The sequence below is a fragment of the Octodon degus genome, unplaced genomic scaffold, assembly GCF_000260255.1.
Source record: "Octodon degus isolate 3935 unplaced genomic scaffold, OctDeg1.0 scaffold00146, whole genome shotgun sequence".
NCBI lineage: Eukaryota > Metazoa > Chordata > Mammalia > Rodentia > Octodontidae > Octodon > Octodon degus.
The window spans coordinates 3,043,065-3,064,983 of NW_004524722.1; the positions used below are offsets into that span (position 1 = coordinate 3,043,065).

Genomic DNA, 21,919 nt, shown 5'->3' on the forward strand with positions numbered 1-21,919 from the left:
AAATGCTGCAAAATTTGGTACTGTGCCAACACTGCCATTCATTATTGGAAATTGTAACAGACAATGTGCTCTAAGATGAAATGAAATACACAAAGACTGAGATACAAGTAGAAGGCTTTATGTACCAAAAGCCATTTTCAAAAATGTATTTATTATGATACCTCACTAGCTGAACCGAAAGCATTTGTAAGTCTTCTGTACTTAGCAGGGATTTCTCATGGTAATGACAGGAATATAACAGACTTATAGAAGAGCAATGAGTCAAAATGTGATATAAAAATATATGCTCTTACAGATGTAAAGGTTTGTTTTTTTCAGTTTATCCAGAACTCAGCCATTGGGTCATTATTCCTATGGTAAGTAATAAAAGAAACAATGTTTTGAACAGACCTGCTCCTCTCATCTCCCAGTCAGAATGCCATGTTAACAGTGCTTTACTGGCTTCCAGTTGATGTTGCATTTGCTGACAGCTCAAGTGGACCCGTCCAGAAACTATGCAGGAACAAAGCTGTGTGCAGGACTACATGCAGGAAATTCCAAGTGAAATGTTGCAATTTCAAAACAGAACTGTGTAATTTTGGATTTCAGAGAGATTTAGATTGGCCTTATACATGGCAAAGAAAAATAAAATAGTCCTGCCGATTTCAATGTTGCATCATGATGAAATATTGATAAGGAAATCTTGACAAAACTGAAGCCTGAAGTGGGAACTTTCTACAACAAAACCACAGGCATAATAGATGTTGATGAGTTATGCAGCAACTATGATGTCACTTGAAATACAAATCATTGGCCAGTGGTTGTATTTACTCAATCCCAGACATGTGGCATAAATAGTTTGATAGTTTACAAGGAAAATAACAAATGCAAAATAACATGGAGAGGTGGGTGTGGTGGCACACACCTGTCATCGCAGCTTTCAGGTCTTGGCAGAAGGATCACTGTGAGTTCAAGGCCAGCCTGCACTATAAAAATACCATGAAAATATTTTCTTAGCAGATTGGGACTGGAGCTTGTAGGAGATTTTTTTTTTTTTTTTTTTTTTTTTTTTGAGACAGGATCTTGCTGTGCGGGTCAGGCTGTCCTTGAGCTTACTTTTTAGCCCAGGTTGGCCTCAAACTCACAATGATCCTACAGGAGATCATTTACAGTGGAGGAAAAACAAAATGTTTCTGCCCAGGGAACTATGCAAAAAATTGTGTACCACACTGGTGAACTAACAGGTGAACAGGCAGGTACAGCATCCTGAAGACCTACTATGACACAGGAAAACCAAAAAAAGAGCAGCTGTGCTCTACAAGAGAGAATGGGGGGGAGTGTTCTCAGTAAGTGATACTTGTGTATGGACCATGCAGTTTTTGTGTGTGAAGACTGCCTTGTGTGTGGCAGTTGAAATAAAAATTATTTTCCTTTTAGAGTTCTATTGGTATTTCCATAGTAGTTCACATGGGGTTTTATTTCTGATGTTGTCTCTTAGGTTTTGTAAGCAAGTAAATAGGTGATATGAACATGTTGATGTATCTTCTAAATATTCATAACACATCTGATATTTTATTTTATTGAAATCTTATTTCCCTGCTAAGTGCATGTTGTACAACATACTAGGAAGTTCCTGACAAAAAAGGAGAAGAGAGGTGACAAGAATGGCCTGCCACACAGGAAAGGAAAGCTAAGCATATGTGCTGTCAGTGTGAAATGTGTGCAGGGAATGTGCAGTTGTCATGTGTGAAGACTGCCTTGGATGTGACAGTTGAAGCAAAGCTCTTTTTCTTTTTTGTATTTTCAGGGAAGGGTGTTCAGGGTATCATTACTAGATCGGACTCAGTGATCTGCCTGTTTACAGCCTCCCAAGAGCTGGGATTACAGGCTTGTGCCCCCACACCCAGTCTCAATCACTGACTCAGCCTGCCTCAGGAGCAGGGCCAGCACAGCAGGCCAGGAATGAACCCCTGGCACCTACGCCTGCTTGCAGGTGCTTTAATGTGCTGAGCTATTTGGCTGGCCCTTTTTCTTGAGATAGGGATTCACCATGCAATCCAAGTTGGCTTTGAGCTTACCTTATATAGGCCAGGCTGTCCTTAAACTCACAGCAATCCTTTTACCTTAGCCTCTCGAGTACTGGTATTACAGACATGAATAAAGATTATTTTTTGTAGTTGACTTTTGTTTGTGTTTACTTTGTAAGCTCACATAGGTTTTTTTTTTGTTTTTTTGTTTTTTCTTTTTTTGGTACCGGCGATTAAACTCATCACATAGGTTTTGATTTCTGATGTTAATCTCTTTGATTTTGTAAGCAAGCACACAGCTGATGTGAAAATGTTGATGTCTGTTCTAAAAAGGCATTTAGTACATATTTGATATTTTATTGACATTTTCTTATTCAGGTATAATAGTTGAAGTAAAGATTTTTTGTAGAGTGCAATTAGTATTTTCATTGTAGTTCATATGAGAATTTCTGATGCTTTCTTTTAGGTTTTGTAAGCAAGTACACAATTGATGTGAAAATGTTGATGTTTATTCTAAATGCACAGTATTAAGAATTTAGGGCTTAGGGGCCGGGGAGATGGCTCAGTAGGATAAGCGCTTGACTGGCAAACGTAAGGATCTGAGTTCAACCCCTGGTTCCGCCAAAAAAAAAAAAAAAAGAATTTAGGGCTGGTAAGATAGCTTAGCAGACTAAGTGGCTGCATAAGCAAGCACAGGGACTGGGGTTTGATCACCAGTACCATATGCCGTGCCAACCCTGCCCCCCAGATGCACTAAGCTGGCCACCAAGACCAGGAGCGGTGGTGCACTCCTGTAATCCCAGCATTGGGGAGGCTGAAAACAGAAGGATCACTACAAGTCCAGGCTGCGTAGTGAGACCCTGTACCAAATACACAATAAAAAATTAAAAATAAAGACTTTAATACTTTATATTTTTGTTATGTATACTTATTGTATAATAAGAACCTCCTTGTAAAACAAGACCAGCTTTTTTTTTTTTTTTTTTTTTGCAGAACCAGGGATTGAACTCAGGCCCTTGTATTTGCCAGGGAAGCGCTTATTCCACTGAGCTATCTCCCGGGCCCCCTAAGACCAGCTTTAGATCAAGTATGTCCTACATAAAGGCCAGAAAAGAAAAGTGCATGTGCTGTCGGTGTAGAGGATACATGTGTATGGAATGTGCTGTTGTCATGTCTTTGGGGACTGCCTTAGGTGTGATAATTGAAGCAAACATTTTTTGCAGCATGGCATTTCTTTGTATTTCATACAGGAATGTCTCTTCTTTTTTGACTTTGTACACCAAAAGCCAGTGTACCAGTTCATGTTAAAAATTGTGATGCTTTTTTATAAACATTCAGTAAATGTTTAAAAAGTAATGCTTTATTTTTAATTTTTTTTCCTGTTAAGAAATCAGTTTAGGGGGCTGGTGAGATGGCTCAGTGGTCTAAAGCACCTACTTAGAACAAGCTTAGCAAAGCACAGGGACCACCGTTCAATCCCCCAGCACCACATGCCAGCCAGCCCTGCCCCCTGGTGGGCGGAGCTGGCCACACACACACACACACACAAATAAATAAAGTTTAAAAAAATCAGTTTAATATGATAAAACTCATAAAATTAATCAGTAGAAACATTCCAAAGAATAAATGTGGGTGTAGCACACTTATGGTTCAGTTTATGACAAAAGTGTGTTAGTGCTAAGTTAATTGGGTTTGAATCTTCAATCTGCTCTTTGTCTCATAATTTTGGACAGATTATTCATCTTAAAATCTTGTTTATGAATATTGATATTATCAATACTAGTGAGTCCATACTATGTTCCTAGAATAGAAGTTATTAATACTCTTGTGTTCACATATTCATCTACTCGTTAACTCTCTAGGAAATTTAATGGTACTTCTAGAATTTTTATTTTCTTATTCTTCCCTTAAAATTGATAATAAAAAAAAATTGATTATCAACATCTGTTGTAATTCCCAAAGCTGTTGCTTCCATATTTTTACTGCCTTCAGACATAAATCACTTCTCAGAATTGCTGTTTTATATACTGCATTATACAGAAGCTTTGTAGAACTGTAGAACCAGAATCAGAAGGAGCCAATGTTCAGGTTTCCAAATATACTTTACTTCAAATCACATACTTTTGTCTGTATTCCTGAGTTCTATATAAAGATTTTGTTAAAGAAGTTTCACTTCTAAAATATGTGAAATCTTTTATCTACTCAAACAGTTATCGAACAACTGCAGTGTACTAGGCTTGTTCCTGAGTTCCAAGAGTTTAGTGGTAAGCATAGTCTCTTGTTTCACGAAACTCTGGTAGTGAAGAGAAAGAGAAATTAATCACAATATTGAGAAGTGTTAGGATCATGACTACTATGAAAGAATGAATATGGTGCTATGAGAATGCATATTGGCCTAATCCAGGGAGTTTGAAAGAGTATAGATGAAGGAGCATTTGGGTGAGATATGAAGGGTAAGTTATAGTTTCATGGTGAGGATTAGGAACAGAAAGCCTCAGTTTGAAGAACAGGTCAATATGAGACCATATGTGAATGTAACTTTCTGCTGCTCATGAGCTTAAAGCTTCTCATAGCAGGTAGCATTTATCTCTGTATCAAAGATTATGGTAAAAAATTTACAGGACTGTTTTGTGAATTTTTTATCATAATCCTTGGAGAAAGTACTATTATTATTCTATTTTACACAGCAGAAAACTGAGGGCACAGAGAGGTTAAATAACTCGCACCACAGTTACACAGTTAGTGACTGTTAGAGGCATATTTTGAATTAGGCAGATTTAGGCCCAGATTTCATGTTCTTGATTGTGATTCTGTATGTATCGCCTTCCTCCGTTCCTTACCATTCCAGTCTGTGCTTCGTTATTGTTTGTGTCTAGATGCCCTCCCAAAGCCTCATTCTGTCATAGTAGTTTTTCAGAGGTGGTTTGAGTCTAGAGTGTGTGATTAAGTCATAGTTCAATGCTGGGATTAAGTGTGTTGGGATAAAAGGGTGGGTGATTGCCAGATCAGTCCAAACTGATTGGATTGGCACCACCCTTATCCCAGTAGACTGGATACAATACAAGGGACAGAAAGGGGCTTGTCTTGCTCTTTCTTGTTGCTTTTGCTGTCTTTTACCACCATACACTGTCACCCTCTGCCATGTGCCACCCTGCCTTGGACCCAGCTGATGATAATGGACTGAAATCTCTATAAACTGAGCTAAATCTTTCCTTCCCTTAATTTTTGGCATAGGGGCCAGGGAGATGGCTCAGGAGAATAAGTGCTTGCCTGGCAAGCACAAGGGCCTGAGTTCAATCCCCGGTTAAATAAAAAAAAAAAAATTGGCATAGCTATTTTATCTCAGCAGTGAGAGAAAAGTGTAACTAGACAGTACTTTATACAGTTGCTCTTGATTTTGGTTTTTATTTTTTTGCAGTACCAGAGATTGAACTCAGGACCTTCTGCTTGCTAGGCAAGCGCTTATTCTACTAAGATATCTTCCTGGCCCTACAGTTGCTCTTGGAAACAGCTCTGGTCATAGTGCTGCCCTTCTCCTTGTAGACTGCTAGATTGTTTTTCCTCATGAGGTAAAATCTGAATTCCACAGTGTGATGTAAATGCTTCACCATTTGATACTGCTTATCTCTATCCTAAAATGCATCTTAATGCAAAATAATGGGCTCCGACTTTGTGGAAGCAGCCACTTAAACAACTGAGCTAAGGCCAGGCCCCCATGGGCTCCGACTTTGAACATACTGTTTCCTCTGCCAACAGTGCCTTATTTTTGGGGTACTGGAAGTAGTGAGATACATCTTTCTCAGATGGGAAGGGGGTCAAGAGCTGAAGGGAGGAGTAAGAGAAGAGGAATAGTGGATGAAAAATGGAATTAAAATGTGTTATAGAGCCTGGTATGGTGGCACATGCCTGTAATCCCAGCACTTGGGGGGCTGAGGTGGATGGATCTCCCTTGAGTTCAAGGCCAGCCTGGGCTACATAGTGAGATGTATGACAAGGTAGCCTGGACTACCCTGTCTCAAAATACAAATGAACAACCACCACCACAACAGAAAGTGGTATGTACATGTACCAGCTTTATACAAGGGAAGTAAACATGCACTACAAACATGCACTAATAAAAAATTTAAAAAACCAAAACAATAACAAAAGGCTATTTGAAAAATCCTTCCAGAAGCAGCTCTAATACTTTTAGCATATACCATGTGGGAAGGATGGAGAGCGAAAGAGAGGTTTTTACATTCCTGCACTGGCAAAACAAGAAGTCTGAAGAACTGAGTTACTCAGGATGGGTTAATGTGGGGGAGTTCTATTTAGGAAGTAACAAGTAAGTTGGTTACTTAGAGGATGACAAGTGGGGTGTCTCCAAAAGAGACATAGTAAATAAATGAAAAGTGTTCTAGGGCTGGGGATGGCTCAGTGGTAGGGGTCTTGTTTTACAAGGCCCTGGGTTCAGTCTCTAACACCAACCAAAAAAAGGCATTGTAAACCAGAAATGGTGGTTCATTTCTATAATCCCAGCACACTTGGAGCCTGAGGCAGGAAAATTACAAATTCAAACCCAGCCTGGGCAATTTAGTGAGATCCTATCTCACAAGCGAAAACAAGGGGTGGTAGGGGTTGTGGATGTAGCTCAGTGAGAAGAATATGGGTTCAATCTCCAGTACCACCAAAAAATAAAGTATTCTTTACCCATTTATGGGTTGATGGGCATATGGATTGCTTCCAAGATTTACCTATTATGAATTGTGCTAGTATAAACATGAGTATGCTTGTGTAATTGTAATACATTATCTTTAACTGTTTTGGGAAGATCTCTAGAAGAGGAATTGTTGAGTCAAATGGAATTTTGAGTTTTAATTGCCATACTGATTTCCATAGTGGTTGTTCTAGTCCTGTGCCCCAGCCTCTTAAGTGCTGAGGGACCACCTCGCCCAGTTAAAATACTGCCCCTACCTTTAAGTTCCTGCTGCCCTTTCCCTGGCAGCACAGTTTAATCTTTTTCTTTAAAAAAGTCACCTGTTTTATGAACTCACAGTTGTGCCAGTCACCTTTTCAAAAGCATAAGCTCAGCCTGTCTCTGTCTCTGTCTCTGTCTGGCCTTGAGCATGCCAGGCACATGCACTACCACTGAGTTACAGCCCCAGCCTCAATTGCACTTTGGTCAGTCACTAGGTGCTGTTTTTGCTAACTTTGCCAATAGTGCCTCACCTTGCAGCACCCCCCATGCCCATGTTCTTTGGCGCCTTGTATTATGGTTGTAGATGTGTTTTTTCTTCCATGAGATTATAAACTTGAATTTAAAGACTGTAATTTATCTTTTGAGTCCCCAGCATAGCACGGAAAGATGTTTATTTTATTTATACAGTTGGATATCCCTGATTAAATTTCATTAATTGTTTTTTTTTAATTATTTATTTTTATTTATTACATTTATTTATTGTGTGTGTGTGTGTGTGTGGCCAGCTCAGCCCACCAGGGGGCGGGGCTGGCTGGCATGTGGTGCTGGGGGATCGAACCGCGGTCCCTGTGCTTTGCCAAGCTTGTTTCAAGTAGGTGCTTTAGACCACTGAGCCATCTCTCCAGCCCCAAATTTCATTAATTGTTTAAAAAAAGAGTAACTTATGTCTTAAAAAAAGACTTACCTTAACTGGGGAAATTTCAGTTATGAGGAAGATTGCTGTGTAGAGCATTGTACTTCTCAGTGGTGTCAGATATGTGGGATTTATTTTATTCAGTAATAATCAAGTTACTTAGCAAATTTAAAATAAAGCTGGGGGGCCTGGAGAGATGGCTCAGTGGTCTAAAGCACCTACTTGGAACAAGCTTGGCAAAGCACAGGGACCATGGTTCAATCCCCAGCACCACATGCCAGCCAGCCCGCCCCCAGGTGGGCTGAGCTGCCCCCCCCAATAAATAAATGTTAAAAAAAAATAAAATAAAGCTGGGTGTGGTGGCTCACCTTTGTAATCCCAGCACTCAGGAGGCTGAGGCAGGAGTGTGGCTGCAACTTTGAGGCCAGCCATGGTTACAAAGTGAGTTCAAGTCCAGCCTTAACTACATATTATTGAAACCCTATCTCAAAAAGAAAAAAAAAAAAAAAAAGCAGGGGTATAGCTCAGCTGCTTAAATGCAAGTACAAGGTACCAAAAAAACCCCAAAAATACTAGATATGGCTAATGAGCTAGGTGTGATGGCATATGCCTTTGCTTCCAGCACTCTGGGATCCTTAAGCAGGATGGCAAGTTTGAGACCAGCATGAACAACTTAGTAACATAGTGAAACCTTAAGTCAAATAAATATTTAAAAGGGCAGGGAGTGCAGTTTAGTGAAAAGGTTCAATCCCTAGTACCCCACCCCCCACCAAAAAAAGAAAGAAAAGATGAGGACAACATCTGTACTGCTGTCATTTTCACAAGCAGTGGCAGAATTAGCATGAGCAGTGAGCGCAGAAATGATTTGCTAGGAGGTAGCTGAGGTGTGCTGGATAAAGTTTAGAAGCTTGCCTTCTGGCTCTGTGACCTTGGCTATTAACCTTGAGGGACAAGTATGTTATTCTTACTGAAATTTAGGCTTCTAATCTATAATATAGGGATAAACATGCCTATCTCTTCAGGCTCTTTGAGGGATTAATTGAGGTATGAAATAGTCTTTCTTAAATTCTTTTTTTTTTTTTTTTGCAGAACCGGGGATTGAACTCAGGCCCTTGTGCTTGCCAGGGAAGCGCTTATTCTACTGAGCTATCTCCCTGGTCCCCCAAATTCTTGAAGTCTATTCAATTTTTTTTTTTAATTTTATTGAGAAATAGCAATGAGACAGTTTCAAAACAGGTTAGTAGGACAGTTATAATTAATACTTTGCATATTGTTGTCTTTGTAGTAATTCATAGTACAAGATGCAGACATGACATCCTGTCTAAACACTGTTAGTACAGATCTTCTCATTGAATTAAGAGAAAGTAGCTGTATATCTATCCTAACTATTTTGTATACACAGGTATATATATATTTCACTACAAAATGGTCCTTTATTTATGTCCCCCTTTTTTGTTTAGTTTCGGCCCTTCAAATTTTAAGGCTTTATGCTCATGTTAAACACCATTCCCAAAAGCTACCTTGCAATCCTTGAGTATAGCACCAGCCAACTTTCACCATGTGTGAGGTTAGTAAGGTGGCGTTATCCAAGGGCTTCCTTTTCATTAGAGCAGCCATATGTGCTTTATGTTGGGCCTGGAACCTGGTAGGAGGATAAAGTAACTTTTTGTGGGGGCGGGTGCTATTTATTTGGAAAAGAAGCCCTAACTGGTGATCCTTGGGTGAGATTCTGAGACTAGTTCTGTTGCAAGATTGTTGTTAGCTGGGCATGGTGGCAAAGCTGGGGAGGGGCCGAGGCAAGAGGATCATGAGGGCCAGGGAGATGGCTCAGTATGAATAAGGGCTTGCCTGGAAAGCTTAAGGACCTGAGTTCAATCCCCAGTTCTGGAAAAAAAAAAAAAAAAAAGAAAGAAAGAAAGAAAGAAAGAAAGAAAGAGAAACTTTGATGGCTGGGGATTTAGCTCAGCAACATAAGCACCTGCCTGGCTACGTGCAAGATCCTGAGTTCAATGCCCCATACCAAAAAAAAAAAAAAAGAAGAGTTACTTTGATAGGATCTAACCCCCAACCCCCTTCTTTACTGAGACACAGGCTTGAGCACATGACTTGCTCTGAGGCACATAGCTAGCAAGTGACTAGCTTCCAAACTTACCTCCAGGGGCTTTCACTACAGTAGTCTGTTTTCTCCCACTGAGGCAATCTATAGTTAGACAAATTTGCCTTCATATCACCAGTTCTGTGCTTGTGAGCACTGTGCCAAATATATTGCTTATAGAGTCAGATCCATTTTACTCCTCTACAATGAAACAGGGTGAATTAATTTAGAGTCACTCTGTGTAATTCAGGTTGGCCTTGAACTTGTGATCCTCTTGCTTGAGGCTCCTAAGTGCTAGGATTATGGGCATGCACCACCACATCTGGCCCAGAAAGGCCTTCTTGAGGGAGAGCTGAGTGGGGCTCTTGAATGTGCTAATGAATCCTTCTAGGGTTCTGATGTGCCTTCTGCTTTTCTTCACCGGCACACTCAGGCTTACCAACACTGACTTACTAAATGACCACTACCCGCTGGAGAGGGAGAATGAGGCCTCGGCTGGTTTCTGAACTGGAGGCCCAGCTTCTGAAACAGGCTCCTCTCTAGCCTAAAGTGCTGTTTCCTTTCAGCCTCTTCCTCACCTTTGAGCTTTCCAACATTCCTCCAAGTAGAAGCTTCAGAAGAGTTTTGGTCCTCTCATGTTTGTAAGGCTCTCTTAACCTCAGTTTGGTGTTTTGTTTTGTTTTTGGCAATTCTGAGGATTGAACTGTCACACTGAGATATATCTTTAGTCCCCTTTTCTGTATTTTAAGACCGGGTCTCACTGAATCAGTAAGTTGTTCAGGCTAAAATCAAACTTGTAATCCTCCTGCGTCAGCCTCCCTAGAGCTGAGATTACAGACACGTGCCAGCATGCCTGGCTGAAAACAGTTCTTTCATGATGACTTTTGAATTAGAGCCATTTGTTTATTTTGTTTAAAGAGCTGATTTTATGAGGAAGAAGAAATACTGTAAGGCTTGAGCTGCTGAGAATGTGCTAGCTTTTATTCATTCAATGATTGTCTACTCAAGTGATACAGAATATTGTAGAGATACCTTAACTCACTGATTACATGACTAATTTATGTAAATAAGTCACTTAATTCCTGAGCCTCACAGTTCCTCATCTTTAAAACAGCTTAGGGGCCAGGGAGATGGCTCAGTAGAGTAAGCGCTTCTCTGGCCAGTGCAAGGGCCTGAGTTCAATCCCCGGTTCTGGAAAAAAAAAAAAAAAAAAAAGATAAAACAGCCTTATGCAATCCTTTCTAGTCTTTTCTCTGCCACTTGACATCCTGACAGTAAAGACCTACACACTATCATTACTGTTGTTTCTGTTTTGTTGTAATTAATAGCTAACATTTAATGAGCACTTACTGTGTACCAGGCACTATGCTAAACACTTCCCAAGCTTTATTTTTTAAAATTCTTACAATAACCCATTGAAGTAAATACTATGATTATCCCTATTTTACAGAAAAGGAAACTGAGAATTAGAAAAATTAAGTAACTTGCCTAAGGTCAAATAGTGCATGTTAGAGAGACAGTTTGAACCAGTGTGGTCTGTTCCAGGGCCAGTCCTTTATACAGCCAATTTTCAAAATTACATATGTTTGTGACACATAATAATTACACTTGTTTTCCAGTATTAATATGTATGTTATGTCTTCATCTGTTGTGGGGTTGTCTTGATCATTTTTTACTTCCTTCTGCTCCACCTTTCCATAATCCCCTCCCCTTTTCTAGAGTCAGAAAGTCTAACTCCCTGTTTTTTATTGTTTCTTTCATTTGTTTTTGGTGTTTTTTTTTTCTTTTTTTGAGACAGGTCTCTGTAGGCCAGGTGAGCCTTGAGTTCACTATGTAGCCCAGGCTGACTCATGGCGATCCTGCTGCCTCAGCCTCCAAGTGGTGGGATTACAGGTATGCTCAACCACACCCATGTTTTGGTTATTTTTTTGTTACAGAGGTTTAACCTAATTACATAGGCTTTCACTATGCAGTTCAGGCTGGCCTTGACCTCCCAGTGATTCTCCTGCTTGAGCCTCCCTAGTGCTAGGATTACAGGATTGCACCACCATGCCCGTCAGCTTTTATACATAGCCAGGACAGTGTGTAGCCTGGCTGTATAGACCTGCCTGGCAGGTGTCTGTGGATAGAGGCATAAATGACTACGAGAAAAAAAAAATGACTACAAGGTAAGATTGGGGCCCAGTTCTATACAGTCTCAAGGGAATTTTTCTCCTTTCTGTTTAAACTGTAAAAATAAATGGTAATTTTTTTTTTTATTAAGAACCATAATATTGTGGGCCAGGGAGATGGCTCAGTGGAATAAGTGCTTCCCTGGCAAGCGCAGGGGCCTGAGTTCAATCCCCAGTTCTGCAAAGAAAACAAAACAAAACATAATATTGATGTTTTAAGCACATAATAAAATGAATACTCATATACTTACCACTCAGCTCAGTAAAATAGTGAATACTGTCATCTCTAACTTGTGTTTGAACGCTTGCTGGAATTTTTTGTTAGTCATTTTCCTTCTTGTTTACTTGTTTTGTGCTTCTCTATTTCTCTTGCTCCCACTACATTTTCAGGGAACAGTGAGTGGAGGGCATGTGGAATCGGGCAGGAGCCCCATGGCCTGCCTAACCCTGGTGAGGCTGAGAGGCTGGGGCAGTTCTGCCAGCCCCTGGAAGGGAAGAGGAGAGGTCCACTGGAGAAGCTGGCCAGGCTTCCTGGTAGACAGCAAGAACTGGCCCAGAAGCTTGGCCGGTTGGGATGCTCCAGAGCACCATTCAGCCTTCCTGTTGCAGTGAGTTGAGAGCACAGTCCAGAGTGGAGAGGCCTCTGACGCTGAGACACTATCAATTCTGCTCAGACTTTCATGCTTTGGTGTTGGTACAGTGCCAGATGTGGCCAGAGTGGCCTTAGCAGATCAGCCTTCTATTTTCACCCATGTGCTTTCTGGAGTGTTGATGGTGCCAGCCTTTAAGTAATGTTTGCCACACTCCCTTTCTATAAACATGTTGGCATTTGCTTTGCCTTTGCTTTTGTGGTGCTTCTTTGAACAAAGATTTCCCTTTCTATTGGTTTTCATTGCCAACTAGAGATTGCAGGCCCTGTAGTTGTTCCCACAATATCATCTGCAATCTACAGGGCCTGGGGGAAAAATCAGGGTTATGGCAAGCGTGCAGCAGTGTGCCTTGATTTGCCCTCCTCTTCATCACCACTACTCACCAGTCATTTATTTTCTGGTGGCCAAAAGGTTGGACTTGGAAACCTGTCATTCAGCTGTAGTTCAATAGTATAGGTGTTTTGTTTGTTTGTTTTTGTTTTTGTTTTTTTTGACAGGGTCTTACTATGTAGTTTATGCAGGCCTTGAACTTGCTATATAGCCCAGGCTGGCCTTGAACTCACACCATCTTGTCTCAGCCTCCCAAGTTCTAGGATTAGGCATCCATCATTACACCTGCCCTAGATTTAAGATTTAAGCAGCTGTAGTATCCTAGGTACTATGGCAAAGCGGGGGAGAGAGAACACAAACGAGAGAGAACATAAATGAGAATGAATGAGAACTGGGTTATACCCTTAAGGAATTTACATTCTAGATATGACTATAAGACTTTCATGCAAATACACACAAGCATTACAAGTACCATATCCAGAATGTAGATTATTTTCTGATTACCTAATGTAATACACACATGGTAAGGAAAAAATAACTTCAAACATATAGCATAGAAAGTTTCCAAGTGATTGCCCTGCACGATCTAACTTATTTCTCAAGAGAACACAGTTTTGTATTGGAGGAACTGGGATTTGAACTTGCCTCTGAAGAAAAATCTGAGTGGCAGACTGCTGGGAAATGGCAGGCATCCCCAGGATGTAGTGCTTTGCCCCAAAAGGAGCAGCCGTCTTCTCCAGCTTTTCCTACAGATGATGAGCAACCTCTGTTGTACCATTTTGGTAACGAGAAACCAAAATGCCAACTAGGAGTTAACCTTTGTGAAGTACCAACTGTATACTTTGTGCCAGCAGGGTACTGGCACTTTGTAGATGTTGTTGAGTTAATCGGCATATTTATGGCAGAGGTGTCCTTATCCTTATTAACAGTAGTGACCCTGAGATTCAGATTATTTGTCAGGGTCACGTAGTTAGCAAGTGGTAGAGTTTAGCCCTGTACTAGTTGCAGATCTTGGGGAAATAAGCTCAGTTTCCTTGTCATCGCTATACTTGGGTGGTAATAATACCTGCTTCATCAAGGGGTATTTAAACTCATGAACTAACACATATTAGGTGAGTAAGACAGGAAGGAGCCTCTGGAGCACAAGCATTAGCTGCTACCCCTTTTGCCATTTTCTCTTGTTCCTCACATTGATTCTGTATGCTTTCCCTCACACTTTCCTTCCTTGTATAGTTCTTCCATTTTGTTTCTTTTCCTTTTCTTTTTGTGGTATTAGGATTGAACTCAGGCCTTTCATTGAGCTTTATTTGTTTATGTTTGAGATAGGCTTTACATGGTCTCCCCACGTGCACAGCTTACACGCATGGGCTGCTATGCCTGTTTTATTTATAATTTTGAGAGTGTCTTGAATTTGAAATCCTCCTGTCTCAGCCTTTCCAGTAGCTGGAATTAGGCATGCACAGTAATGCCCAGCCCTCCCTTTGCTTTCTTTCAGTTGTTCATCTCAGTACCTCTATCCCCTCTGTGTTCTCTTACCTCTCTTACTCTGTCATTACCTGTCCTGTCTGGATGTCTCCTGCCTCACCTCTTTGCTGCTAGTTTCATTTAGGAGCCAGAATAGACTGGAGCATAGTTCTCACTTCACAGCCTGTGTTAAAAACAACTAAATAAATGTCAAACCTTATCTGATTCCTTGGTTGGAAGTTCAAGGTTTTCTAACACTGACCTCAACTACTCTTTGAGTCTGTTTTCTCTGTACTTTCATACCTTTTCTGCTTTGTCTCCCTTTCCACCTACATCTGGATCTTAGGCTTCAAGATCCAGATTAAAATTTCACTTTATGTTCTCAACTCTACCCTACTCCCAAATTCTTAGAATTATTTTTTGTATCTTTTGTGGAAGTTAGTACATACTCTTGAAATATTTCCAATTTCCTATGGAATTACAATCTCTCTCTTTTGCAGATGCTCGGTTAAATTTCTTTGGATATACCCTCCACTGTCCCGTAGCAGTGTTTTGCACATAGTAGGTGCTCAGTAAATGTTTGTGGTATAATAGGTTCTTTTGAATTATATGATGGGCTTCTCCCATAGCTTCCCGAAGGCCGCTTTGCAGTGGGAAGAAATGCTGTGGTTTTGTCTTTGAAGAGTCAGACATCTTTTCTTTTGGCCTTGTAGGGGAGGCAGAGCTTTCAGACTGCCGAGGGGTCCCAGTGCCTGTGTATGTTAAGGGCTCCAGCCAGCGCCGGCTGAACTCAGTCCCGTGCTTTGGCCCCTCGGCCCCTCCCTACAAATCCTGGCGTAACGGGGGATTAGGTTCTGGCAGCACAGCTGGGGTTTTGGCGGCCATTCCACAGTCGACAAAAGCACGCAGCCACCAGAGACAGGACCAAGCAGGCCTGCGCACCAGGGCCAGAGTCTGCCTGGCCTTCTTGTTTGGGTGGCCGAGGGGGAGGAGCGGGCACGGCGCGGCATCCTGGCCTTGCCACGCAGAAGGTACAGGCTGGAGAGATTCCCGCGGGGAATGGGCTTGGGGGAGGCCATGTCCCCGGGCAGGCGGCGGCCGCGAAAGGAGGCAGGCGCTTTGTGTGCGGGCGGGCGGGCGGGCGGGCGGCCCGTGTGCGCCTTAGACACGCCCGCCCGCGCAGGCAGGAAGCCGCCCAGCCCGGGCCTGCGCCGTGCTGGCTCCTCCGGCCTGCTCGCGCTCCCAGGGCCTCTGCGCCGTCTTCCGCCCTGCTCGGTTCGGGCGGCTGTGGTCCGAACCGCCCGTGGCTGGCCAGAGATGGACAGCCACCTGCTGCTTCCTTAGGCCCTGGGTGGAAAAGCGCGAAGGGAGTGTCCCGCGACCGCAGGTTTGTCAGGCAGGGTGCCGGACACGTTTTGTGTTTCTGCCCCAGCTCTTGCGGCTGCTGCATTTCAGCGATTTTTGCCAGCGCGCCCCTGCCTTCCCCCACCCCGCACGCCCTCTCCTGTTTGGGGACCAAGCTTCCAGCCCGCGTCCTCTGCACCCTCTAGGGCTGGGGCGCCCCCGCCCCCACTGCTCGATCCCCGCTCGCCTTGCGCTCTAGATCACGGAAGCTCGCTGTGCCTTTAAAGAAAGCAGACTCCTGGCTGTGACGCACTTCTGGCTGTCAGCCAGGAAGATCGCTCCTGCCAGGCTGACTGAGAAGAAAACCAACAACTTTTCTTTTGTGTGTGGGGTTACTTTCCACTGCCTCCCCTTCTTCCTCTCCTTTCAAGATTTAAATGCTAATGGCGGATTAAAACCTGTAGGTACGTTTGGCTTTAGGAGTCTGGTAAGGCCCCCCTGCACTGAGACTTTTCCTTCCTTGCTCTTTCTCTGGGTTTTTGTTCAAACATGGACGAGGGGGTGGGGTGCATTCTCCCCCCCTCACCTCCCTTTCCTGTACCATCCTTGAAGGGGAGGGAAAGAAGAGGGAGAGCAAGTAAACAGAAACAGGCTCTGGGAGCAGAGCTTGCCAACATCCGGGAGTTGGCGCCTTTCAGGGGAGAGGACTGCTTTCTTTTCCCCTTGGGTAGATACATGTCAGCGTGTTTTTGTTCAGAAAGGGAAAGCGTGTGCGTCTGCCCTTCAGCCCTAGAGAAAGCTCAGTAAAGGGCTTCTGGTTCCCTTGTGAGTCCCTGGGCATGATTGAGGTGGTGGACTGTGAAAACGGGTTCATTTTGTCGGGTGCGTAAATGCGGTGACGCGGTAGGTGCTGTGCGCTGCTGGAGTGGGCCCGTGTGTGCGGCTGCAGGCCCCGGTCTGGCAACCTTCCTGCTCACAGCCTGAAGATCTGAAGCCCACTGGAAATAGGGTGGATATCCGCAGACCATTTTTGAAGAAATCGTGAAATCTTGGTTTTCTGTGCACCCTCTCCCTTGTTACTGTCCAGCGCCTCAGGTCGTTTCTCCGTGGGTGGGAATACTCGGGGCTCCCAGCTAGACTCTACAAAGGCCGAACTTTTCAAAGGGCTGTGATCTGTGGGATGTTGGTGGTCTGTGGGATGTTCTGTGTGAAGAGGATGAGCCTGAACCCAACCTAGTCTCAGAGGGCTCAAGGGGTCCTCCAACAAGCTGGTTTGCCCTGACCTCCAGAGTGTGGAGAAATTCTGGACTTGGAGCAGTCTACTCGGGACTCCTGGGGGGATGCTAAGGATGGTCTGGTCTTCCAAACTTTTCATAGAGTGTCTAGTCCTGCAGCCATTTACCTTCTGCAAGCCAGGTGGTACACTGGAAAATTTTAGGTTTTTGTTTTGCTTGTGGGTTGTTTTTAGTATTTTTGAGATGAGTCTCATCATGTACCCACCAGTATTTCAAGCTGGCAGGCTAGCTTTGAACTCTCCACTGTGTAGCCTACTGGCCTCAAACTTGTAGTAATTTTCCTGCCTCAGACTCCCAAGTGCTGTTGAGTACAGGCATGCACCACCATATATTTTATTTATTTATTTATTTATTTATTTATTTATTTATTTATTTTAAACCAAGCCTTGATGTGTTGTCCAGGTTGGCCTAGGATTACTCCTGGGTTCAAGTCACTTTCTCCTTTCTGCCCCCACTTCAGTAGCTAGATACTGTTGGCACTAACCAATGCTGCCAAGCTGTTTTGTTTTAATGGCAAATTAGCCATAGCTTGGCCTTTGCCGATCCCTCTGGGGAAATCTGCCAGATGAAGTCTGGGTAGTTGCTTGCCTACCTCTCCTGGTTTTTCTAGAGTTGGAGGAAGAGCCCTAGGATTATAGTATTTATTCTTTGAACACAGGCCATTCTTAGATGGGGGATCCTTTGGGAACCATGGAATTCTATGGTTTTTTTTTTTTTTTGTTTGTTTGTTTGTTTTTTTTTGCGGGACCTGGGATTGAACTCAGGACCCTGCGCTTGCCAGGCAAGTGCTTATTCTACTGAGCTATCTCCCCGGCCCCTTATGTCTGTAGTCTTGTAGGCTCTCAGTGTTCATGGTGCTGAGTTTGCATTGAGCTTGGATATGCAGATGGGACAGCCATTTTTTAGCTGTGTGTCTGTGGGCCTTGGAACCATCTAGTAAGGGGGGAGGAGGTGAAGTCCCTGGAAGAATCCTTTGAGATGGGAGCATGTATAGTCCACAAGTTCTGGGAGTGGGAGGTAGCAATAAGTGAATGGGAGTTTAGTTGTGGTAGAGGCTGAGATCAGTACAGTTTGGCAGCTCTCTAGACCAAAGGTCATATTGGTGTTATCTTCAGGTAAGGTAGTGTTCAGGCAGGCAGTAGGTGGCTAAGAGGCAGTCTAGGGAGCAGGCATCCAGGCTGGGGGCGGGGCATGGAGAGCAGTACTGCTGTGGCTCAGACTCTAGCCTATCACTTGTCTTTCCTAAAACTGCAGCTTTTTTTTTCAGAACAGACCCCAGAGCTCAGCAACCTGACCCGCTTTGCCTCTGGGCAGGTGGTTTGCATTAGCTGCAGCCTCAGTAGGAAACCAGGACTTAGGTTTTAACTCTTTAAGATCCAGAGGGAGTGCAGGACAGGTGGCTGTGCTTGAGTGCCGCTTTTTCCTTGTGCTGATACCTCCCCCCTTCCCTGCAAACAGAATTGGTCCTGATGTAGGAGAGATGCATTTTGTCAGCTTGGGAAATGTAAGGAGGATACAGGACCTTAAGTTTACAAGGCAGCAGCTGCTTTTTTGGAGCAGGGTAAAGAGAGGGTTATCTTGCCAGCTCTATGAAGACTGTGTTGTGGATTCTGGGTGCATCTTTCCCCCCTTCCCCCAGAACTAGGTAGGTGGGGGACTCTGAAGATACCTTCAGGGTTGATTTGGTTGATTTACATTCTGGGAAGTTCAGTTTTCTGTTTATTGATTGGGCACTTGAGAGAGGTGCCTGATTCAATTGGAGTGAATCTCAGCAGATCCTCCTATAAAATGATTCCAGGCTGCAATCCCAGGGATCTGTTTTTCCATTACCATCACCCAGTCTTCTGGGTGGGGCCTGCCTCAGATTTCAGGGGGAGGTGGGGAGGATGGTGCTCTGGCTCGGAGCCCTTGGGTTCCAAGCCAATGCATGCTTAAAGCTGTAGTTCTAGTAAAGCTCAGTAGAGCACTAGCTGTGCCACTGACTTTAGTCATTGTCACCCAGAATGGCCATCAGTACCAGTGAATGGCAGTACTGTGCTCCTCACCCTGGTGTCCTGTCTGAGGAAGTGGCCCTTTGTGACAAAGTCCATAGGGAGTTTCTCAAGTTGAGTGTTGGATGCCTTCTATTTCTGTGCCCAGGGAGTATGAAAAAAGGCATTTGGCCTTGATATGAAGTTTTCTTGAGTAATGGAACTAGTTCTAAACAGGCTCTCCTGGGAGGATGGAAAGGTGGTACATTCTGTATCTCAGATGAAGAGAAGAGGTTGGTTAAACCTCAGGTCTTTTTTTTTTTTTTTTTTTTGCGGTACCTGGGCTTGAACTCAGGACCCTGCACTTGCCAGGTAAGTGCTAATTCTACTGAGCCGTCTCTCCAGGCCCTCAGGACATTTTTAGCAGCACAGCTGTGGAATCTCTGAGGGGGCAAGACCTACCTTTGGTTGCACTTTTTTCCTTCTCCCTGGGGATGGTGGTAGTACATGTAATCCTTACTACTTGGAAGGCTGAGGCAAGAGGATCATAATTTGGAACTCAGCCTGGCAACTTATTGAGACCCTTCTCAAAATAAAAAAAAGGGCTGGAACACAGCCCCGTACTCCTTGGAGTGTATCCATAGTATAACAAGAGAGAAAGGCATTTTGGAGGGGGTGGTGGAGGAAACAAACCCAGGGACTCATGCATGCTAGGCAAGTACCTGACCACCGAGCCACCTCCCACCCCCAAGTTTCTGATTGAAATGTTGGTTCTCATCAAAGGCCTACAAGTCTGCTGTCAGCACTGAGGATTGGCAGCAGGGAGGATGAGACTATGGGAGGTAGTATGGGCTATACTTTTTTTTTTTTTTTTTGGAGGCTCAGGATGCCTTCAGGGCAGGTCTGGTTTGGCTTGAGGATGAGGGGATCAAACCACAACATCCTGAGCCTGACTGCTTTCTTTCAGCATGCACTTAAACACCAGAGCTAATGGGCAGGCCCCCTCCCCCCCACTTTCCTTGCTATTGAAGAGCTCCAAAGACAGTTTTTAAAAAAAAAGCTCCAGTTGAACATTTGGAAGTTGCCTCCTTTACCCAGCTTTAGGCTGGCCAGGCAGCATAGTCTTTATTTTGGTGCAGTAGTTCAGGTCATGTGCCTCTGTCCTGGCCTGGCCCCAAGGGTTAGGCAGGCAGTACCAAAAGCCCCTCCTTGGGAAAATCTTTAAAGACTGAGGAATATGAGGGCTCTTAAATTTTTTTTTTTTTAAATCTTTCATTTATGTATCTCTTTATTTATGTATTTGGTACAAGATCTCACTATGCAGCTTGGACTGAGTGAGCCTCCTGTCTCAGCCTCCCCGGTTCTGGGATTACAGGCATGTGCCACCACACCCAGTTTCAGCAGTTCTCACAGTGCACCCAGGGTTTCCCAGGCCCACTTAACATGTATTAGGGATTAAACCCTGGGCCTTGTGCTTGCCAGGCACTTAGACCAAGTGAGTTGTCTGAAAGAGGGATCTCCCCAGCCCCATGTGGGCCCTTAGCTTGTCTGCCCTCCTGCCGTCTCCTTTAACCCTTCCACTTGCTCCTGTCAAAGCTCAAGCGAATTGGCTCATTTCCAAAATTGTGACGTTGGTAACAATAGCAAGTAGAATCATGTTGGGTTTTGCAGGGTCAGGAATCATTTCATTGTAATTAGCATCCAGTTACAGTTAACATTTAAGTATTTTCTTATATTAAGGATTCACAAATATTTACCCCTTCACCCTGCTGTAAGCCCCTCTGAGGCAGGGGCCACATATTCATCTCTGATTTTTTTTTTTTTTTTTTTAAAGTACACGGGCTGCTGAAGTTTTATTTTTTTTAATTATTTATTTATTTTTATTACATTTATTTATTGTGTGTGTGTGTGGCCAGCTCAGCCCACCAGGGGGCAGGGCTGACTGGCATGTGGTGCTGGGGGATTGAACCGTGGTCCCTGTGTTTTGCCAAGCTTGTTTCAAGTAGGTGCTTTAGACCACTGAGCCATCTCTCCAGCCCTCATCTCTGATTTTTTCACATATCTTCCAGCACAGAATGAATACATCAGGGACTAAGAAAATAACTTTGTGGTTGGTTGATAAGCAGAACACATTTAATAGGAAGTAAAAAGAGATGAAGGAAAATGAATTATCAGATTAATGTATCTCTTTCCCCTACTTGACAGTGAGCACCTTAAGGGAAAAATGGTGTTTTTATTTCCAGCATTTTGCATATAGCAGGCACTAAGTGACTGTTGGTTCCACATAACCTGCATTATGGAAATGATACTGTGTGGTGAGTTTTACAGGTGATGTGGCTCTTAGCACTCCTGTTACTCTTTCTTCCCGAATAGTTATAGGCTGGGCACCTGTGGCCAGTAGTACAGAGTGATATGCTGTGGAGATTTGTGGGAGTTACAGAGGATATTAGGTGTTGGGGAATATTTTACTCATCAAGTCTGTAATCCCATGGGTAGGTTGGCAGACAGATGGCGTATTCCCAATGCAAAGGAAATTGAGGGTAAGAATACTAGGACAAATACCTAATTATTCATTAAATGTCCCCCTGGAATCTCCTCCAGAATTAACCTTGGTGTCATCCAGAGATCTTGGTTTGGGTTTTACATTTCTGTAGAAGATATAAACATTCAAAAGCTGGAGCATTTTCCCCCAAGGACTTAGTGGGGTTTTTTGCTTGTTTTGTTTTTGTTTTTTTGAGGCAGCGTCTCATCATGTACCTCAGAGTGGCCTTGAGCTTACTATATGGACCAGGCAGGCCTTGAACTCATGGCAGTCCTCCTGGCCTCAGCCGCAGGAGTGCTGCGTTTATAGGCATATGCTGCTATGTCTGGCAAGGACTTGGTTATTAAATTAGTTAGAATTTAGGTACTAGCATGAAAAGCTAGAAATCAGTCTTTCTACTCGAGAGGAGTAACTGCCATATGCCAGGCACTGGGCCATGTGGTTTATCTTTTGTATCTCAG

General features: G+C 43.4%; 1 protein-coding gene across 11 annotated transcripts in view; it reads left to right on the forward strand.

Moving 5' to 3' along the window:
* The window catches only part of Numa1 (nuclear mitotic apparatus protein 1), an 81,758-nt gene that overhangs the window by 25,486 nt on the left and 34,353 nt on the right, over positions 1–21,919 (forward strand). Inside the window, exon 1 of one of the 11 annotated variants that reach the window (XM_023702041.1) lies at positions 15,233–15,338. The exons of 8 other annotated variants lie outside the window; for them this stretch is intronic. The gene's annotated coding sequence lies outside the window, so the exon portion shown is untranslated. Of the gene's footprint in view, positions 1–15,232; positions 15,339–15,503; positions 15,695–15,982; positions 16,139–21,919 lie in introns of those variants that run through there. 2 more of the 11 variants (XM_023702038.1, XM_023702039.1) reach the window with 2 other exon arrangements.